The 5,947-nt window shown below is 35.3% G+C and overlaps 1 long non-coding RNA gene across 1 annotated transcript; it reads right to left on the bottom strand.

Annotated features, from left to right (window-relative positions):
* Window positions 1,187-1,878, bottom strand: LOC109834348. Its single transcript, XR_002245543.1, has 2 exons — window positions 1,816-1,878; window positions 1,187-1,404 (listed from the first exon to the last, which is right to left on the bottom strand). It is a non-coding gene; the product is annotated as an uncharacterized LOC109834348 (long non-coding RNA).

Below are 5,947 nucleotides of genomic sequence, written 5' to 3'. Positions count from 1 at the left end.
AGTGCATGTTGGAGCATAATCGAAATACTGGTTGTACGAAGATTCACATGCAAGCTATTGTTAATATAGAGTATTAAACTTCTGAAAAAATTAGAAAGTTATTACTGAAATGTAAGTGATCAATGAACTCTTTTTAAAACTGGGCTTTGTGTGATGTAAACATTGTGATTTCAGGTCTTAATTCAAAGTTGAAAAACATAGTTGTCATCTCTAATGGTTAGATGTTAACCCTTCCTGTAAAATGTTAAGTTTCAACGATATATGTTAACTTTTACACGAACATGTTAACTTTCACGTGAACATGTTAAATTTTTTTCCATGAAGTTGTTAACTTTCCTCGTATTGTGTTAACTATGCATATACTACAACAAAATACAACATTACCGACGAAATAAAAACGTCAGCAAAAGTTTAAAACACATCGGGAAAAATCTTTCCCGACGTAAATGCAGCGTCGCTAACGCGTCATCAAAAATACGTCAAGGAAAATATTTGGCGATGCAAACACACTGCGTCGGTAAAAGTCAACACTTTTGGCGACGCTTCATGCGTCGAGAAAAATACATCTTTTAGTGACGCATAATATTTTGTGTCGACAAAAGTACGCAGAATTTTTTCATTTACAAAAGTGCGTCGACAAAACTTGTACTTTTCGCGACGCATACAGCGTCAGCAAAAGTCAATGCGTCGGTAAAAGTATAGCTTTTAGCAACGCAAAACTGTTCGTCGCTAAAAATTATACTTTTGGGGACGTAAGTTAGCGTCGGCAAAAGTATAGTTTTTAGCGACACAAAATGAAGTGTCGCTAAAAACTATTTCTTTGACGACACAAGATAACGTCGCTAAAAGATATTACTCTTTGGTGACGCAATATAGCGTCGGAAAAAGTGTTACTTTTAGTGATGCAAATTAATCGGTTGCTAAAAGTTAAAAATTTAGCGTCGCAATTTAGTTTTGGCAAAAGTATAATTTTTGGCAACACATAATTTTACGTCGGTAAAAAGTATACATTTGTCGACTAATTTGCATCGCCAAAAGTAATATCTTTTCTGTCAACAACAAACCTACACAGAACCTGAACATCCACAAAAAAATTGCTCCCATTCATATCAACAAAGAAACCAAACATCAAATTATACTCCAAACAAGTTGCATATTATGATAAACAAAGAATTTTCTCTCATTGCAAAATAGTTACATTCATTTCCATTTCCAAGTCGACACTCAAAGGCCTGTTTAAATATTCCAATTCGCTTGTAATCCATGAAGGAAAAAAAGAAACACAATGGAAAGAAAGAAAAAGGTGAAAGAAAAAAAAGAAGGGAACAACTGTTTAAATATTCTAGTTTGCTTGTAAATTCATGACAAGTTGCTCTTTGCTTCCAAGATAATCAAATCCAAGTTCTTGCATAACAAGAATAAAGCAACATCAAAAATTTTTAAATTTATTTGCGAAAGGCTACACATTCTATAAAAAGTTTTGGGTGTACATAAATAATATTCATTAAACCAAAAACATACACATGACAAAAATAAATTTTGTACAGCTTTTGTGAATTGTGCATTTCTTCGTATTTAGAACTTCTAATTGCAAATCATAAATCATATATGGTTTGATCATATAATTTAGAATCCTATTGATTGTATTCTAGTTTTTTTGGCTAATGAATGTATTCTATTTAATATACATGATCACAATCTTCAGTCATGATTTCTAGAAAGTGTTAATATTGACCTTTTCTCCAAAATATCTAACAATATAGGAATCTTGTAATCCAACAAGCAAGTAAAAAAGAAATCAATTTCATGACTCACATCAGCTCTAAAGACCAGGAGAACCAGAACAACCTCCCAATGCCCTCGATGACAAGCTTGCATACCAGAAAACGAAACCAAAAAAAAACCAACCGAAGCCATTCAGTTACTCAAAATAACCAACGAACAATAAGAAACTAGCATATACACAAATCTGTCAATATGAATTCCTTGAATTTACGTCTGCCCCATTATCCAACAACAACATCACAATCTCAAACAAGAACCGACAGTCAACACAAAAGCTTAAACTGCTTAGTTTACCCTTTTTGAATAAGCAAGCCTCAATGTGTCCTTTTGATGCAGCAAAGTGAAGTGGTGAGTTGAGAGGAGCAAAACTGGATTAAGTAGCCAGACAACTTTTCTGTTCTAACAATAATTTTGCTTCTGCCAGGTCACCGTCTCTGGCCACAGATGCTAGCCTCTCTCCTGAAGCCGGGCAAAATACTGAATTCCCCATGGATTCAGGTGCCTCAGACTTTAGAGATGAAGACTTCTAAATTTTGTCTATGTGAAATGATTTGTAACTAAAATGTATAATAGTGTAATAGACTATACATCGAATGAAATGATCTATAAATGCCTGAGATCAATACAGAAGTTTTGCTAAAGACTTCGATTACTGATAGATCAATATAGAAGTTTTTTCCCTGAAAAGGGGGAGCAATAATTCTTCTTTCTGGAGATGTTGAGTGCTGAACATCTAATTTTGACAAGAAAGAGAAAGAGCCAACATGTGGACGAAAAGAGCCTTAATCACAAGTTTGGCTAAGGTTTGTAAATTCATTCATGACAAGAAAAGAGCCTTGATGTCATCAATGGTGATTGGTAATGAATCCATCACCCTGGCATCATTCTCATGCTAATTGATGTCCTTAATCACATTAATTTATCTGTTAGACGAAAAAAGATCCCTTCATAGGGACCACCTTGCTAGCAACAAAACATTAGGATGCTAACTCAAAACATATTTTAAAAAATATGACAAAGAGAACCCCAACGATATCAAATTTATAACTCACTAAAATCGTATGAACTTGAATTAAAACCTAATGAACCAAAGCAGGATACACTTCGTATGAACTTGAATTAAAACCAATGCACACAAAAAACGTACACGCACACACAAACATGCGCGCACATGTACGCAAAAAACGCATGCTCCCCACCCACCTACCCCTACACACGCAGGCACACCCAAGTGTTCACACATGTGCATGCACAATAATACATGAAGTCATATATGCATCATCCATTACTTAACATATGCGTACACACATGAATACATGAAGTCATATGCATCGTTCATCACTTGCATCAGATTAATGCAACAAACGATCCTATAACTGATCCTGGCTGGAATTTGATTTGATACCATGTTTGCTTTAGTCTCAATGTTATAGGGGGTTATTTGCAACTAGATAAGAATTAGCAGGATTTCAATAAATTCTGAAAAGACATTTCCAAGTACAATTAAATTCATTAGGAGTCGCTGTAGAGTATAGGTTTAGAAACATTGCACATTTGGAAGTTTAACTCTCAGAATCAACGAAAAAACTAAAGAAATGAAGACGAATTCCAACATATGAAAATAAATACTGCAACAAAACAATTGCCTCAACATGTGGATTCATTACCATCTAATTTGTTACGAAAAGAGAAAGCAAAAGATGAAAGCCTCAACATGAGGATTCATTACCATCTAATTTGTTACGAAAAGAGAAAGCAAAAGATGAAAGGCTCAACATGTGGACGTTACAACAATGTTCATTAACTGATTTAAATGAGTATCGAACTGACATAACATAATCAGATGAACAGTTGTATTATTAGCAAGAATTACATAGATAATTTAAAGGTTCTAAACTAGTAATGATTTAATTACTGGACACGACTGAACCATCCATTCCTCTATAGATTTTGATCAAACACAAGAACCTGACACCAGATACAGACAAACAAACCGATCTTAGCCATAAGACTCCTAACTTAATCAACAATGAGTTAGCATAAAAGTGGCCAGTGTGAAAATATTTAATATAAGACAGATTCTCAATGCATATTTGCTCACATGTATGCCAATAGCATATAATGGTAATGGCATACAAGCATTGACTCGATTGATCTAATGATTGGGGAGAAGAATATTTTTAAGTTGTCAGACAAGGTAAGGTGGCTCTATATCCTCACACAAAGGCACCAATACCTTTCTCTTTACGACCAATTAGGTGTATGTGTATATCCCCATGGATTACATTTAGAGGAACAAGACTAATTGCAGACCCATGAAGGTCAACGCTAAAAAAATCCTTCAAAATTTTGCCAGTTCCTAATAAGCCCCAACTCAACTCGTGAATCGAGAAAACACAATTTTTTTTAGGAGGGGTGATAATTTGGCAGTCCGAAACCAAACGAACATCTTAAGAACAAGAAAAAGGTGAAGATTTTGAGAGGGGTGATAATTTGGCAGTCCGAAACCAAACGAACATCTTAAGAACAAGAAAAAGGTGAAGATTTTGGAATAATGCCAGCAAAAATTTGAATGAACCAAACGAACATCTTAAGAACAAGAAAAAGGTGAAGATTTTGGAATAATGCCAGCAAAAATTTGAATGATCTTGAGAGGTAGAGGACTTACAAGTCAGGTGTCCGGCGAAAATGAGGAGGAGGAGAGGCGGTGAGATCCGATTTGGGAAGGAAGAACTAGGGTTTTTTTATAGGGATTCGGCGGCAAACTACAGGGTCGATGACGGCGGCGAACTTCAGGGCTCGATGGCTGCGGTGAACTCCGACGGAGGCGGCGAACTCCGACGGCAGCGGCGAGTTCAGAGAAGCGACGAAGAGAGAGAGAACAAGGTTTGCGCGGGGGGGGGCGAGCGGGAGGGGCGGTGGTATCTCTTTTTTCGCGAAAATAAACGGGGGAAGTTTCCCTTGTGTGTTTTAGGGTGTGTTTGGATTTCAATGGGGTTAAGGGAAGTTAAGGGGGTGTTTGTTTGCATGCAAGTGAAAGATGAAAGTGAGAAAGTTACTTTCATTTAACGATTTATATGTTTGTTTGCATGTAAGTGGTTATGAAAGTGAGATACAAGAAAGTTGCCACGTATGATTTAATGCAATTTTAACTTTCCCTAAAAAAATGGTGAAGTCACATGGAAGTGACAAAAAAAGTAACTAATTTAGTTAGACGATTTTAATTATACTTTCTAATTAATCTTATTTTGCCATGTCATCTTCACATTGCACTTTCAATAATAATTTAATTTTTCAAACAAACACTGTATTTCACTTGAGTGCTAACATGAGATGTAAAAGTCATTTGCAAAAAAAGTAACTTACATATTTTAAATTCACTTTCGAATTGCCAAACACCCCCTAAGGGAAACTAGCTGAGAGAATGAAAGGGAAGGGAAGAGAGTTCTCTTCCCCTTGGTTACACCTTAATTTAGGGGTAACAAATTTTATACTATTAGGGGGTGAACCAAGGGGAACTAGGGTGAATAACTTCACCTTCTAAATGTTCCCAAACAAGGTGAATGGTTCCCCTAACTTCCCTTCACCCTTATTCCCCTCAATCCAAACAAGCTCTTAGGGAAATTGATGGATTTTGTTGGAATAAAAGAATCCAAGCCTAATTACACTGCATGGAAATTGCATAACTTAGGGCCCGTTTGGATAATGGAAGTATTAGAAATAAGAAGTAGGTTATAGAAGTAAATTTCAAAGCTATGAAGTAGGAAGTAGTAGAAATAGCATTTTTTTGTTTGTTTCATATATTTTTAGAAGTAATGGAAGTAGAACTTCTTCCTCTTCATTTACTTTTTTTGTTTGGATAACATTTAAAAATATTATTAGGAAGTAATTTTATCAATGAAAAGTTGTTAGAAGTAACTAATAAAAGAAATATTAATAAAAAAAATTATTTATGTCATAATTAATATGCATTTCAACTACTTCCGAGCTACTTCTGAGTATTGAGGATTGGAAAAATATTTTAGAAGTAAGATGACACGTAGGCGCTACATAAACATTTAGGGAAGTATTGGTGTAGGCATTGAAAATTGCCTATAGGTCTCTACGAACGGTTCAATGTTAAAGAGCGACGATGAACGTCACTATCCGAGCCACAGGAGTC

Source organism: Asparagus officinalis, chromosome 3 (assembly GCF_001876935.1).
Source record: "Asparagus officinalis chromosome 3, Aspof.V1, whole genome shotgun sequence".
Taxonomy (NCBI): Eukaryota; Viridiplantae; Streptophyta; class Magnoliopsida; order Asparagales; family Asparagaceae; genus Asparagus; species Asparagus officinalis.
The sequence above is the reverse complement of the archived record's forward strand: the minus strand, read 5'-3'. Positions and strand labels throughout refer to the sequence as shown.